Source organism: Capsicum annuum, chromosome 8 (genome assembly GCF_002878395.1).
Source record: "Capsicum annuum cultivar UCD-10X-F1 chromosome 8, UCD10Xv1.1, whole genome shotgun sequence".
Taxonomy (NCBI): Eukaryota; Viridiplantae; Streptophyta; class Magnoliopsida; order Solanales; family Solanaceae; genus Capsicum; species Capsicum annuum.
Window position 1 is genome coordinate 3,643,910 of NC_061118.1, and position 741 is coordinate 3,644,650.

Sequence of the window (741 nt, forward strand, 5' to 3'; positions counted from 1 at the left end):
AAAAGAAATGTCTTTAGCTGAAAATGTTCAAAATAAACTATTAAAATGATTACAACTCTGGGTATACAAAACAAAACTAAAATCAAATACCTTAACTCTACTGACTCTCTATGAAGCCTCTAATAATACTGACTTTAGGTATCCAGGACATGACCCCAAACTATCCTTAATCAATACGATGGAATAAAAATATTACTAGAATTGTAGTTGACTCGAGTCCGCGAATCAAAAAAACTCATCACCTGTTGACTGAAAGATACAAATTGTCTGATTATGATGTGTGTGCTACAGCTGGTACCTACGTTATGAGACAATCTAGTACATAGACATATATGTAGGTCAGTACTTATGGAATGTAATGAGTATATGGGGGTGAATGCATAGGTAAAATAATAACTGAATAATCACATAAACTTTCGAGTAATGCATGCTAAGTGCAAATGACTTGCCATTAGTTTGAATAAAACAAAGACTAAAAAATCATAAAGATGAGTAATAAATAATAAGTATAAACTTTGTGAGCCATAACACTTAGTTCTAAAAGCTTTACTTTTACTCTTTATTTTGGGAGGTTCTTCTAACCTACATAAACCTTGTGAGCTATCATGGAGTCCAACTTCTTACCCATATTGGGGAGAGTTGTCCTACACCTGCCATCAGAGTAGGACCTTAAATTAAGTGATCACTATACTTAGCCCACTATGTGTACTTAAACCTACGGTGGCATGTAGTTCTAGGGCA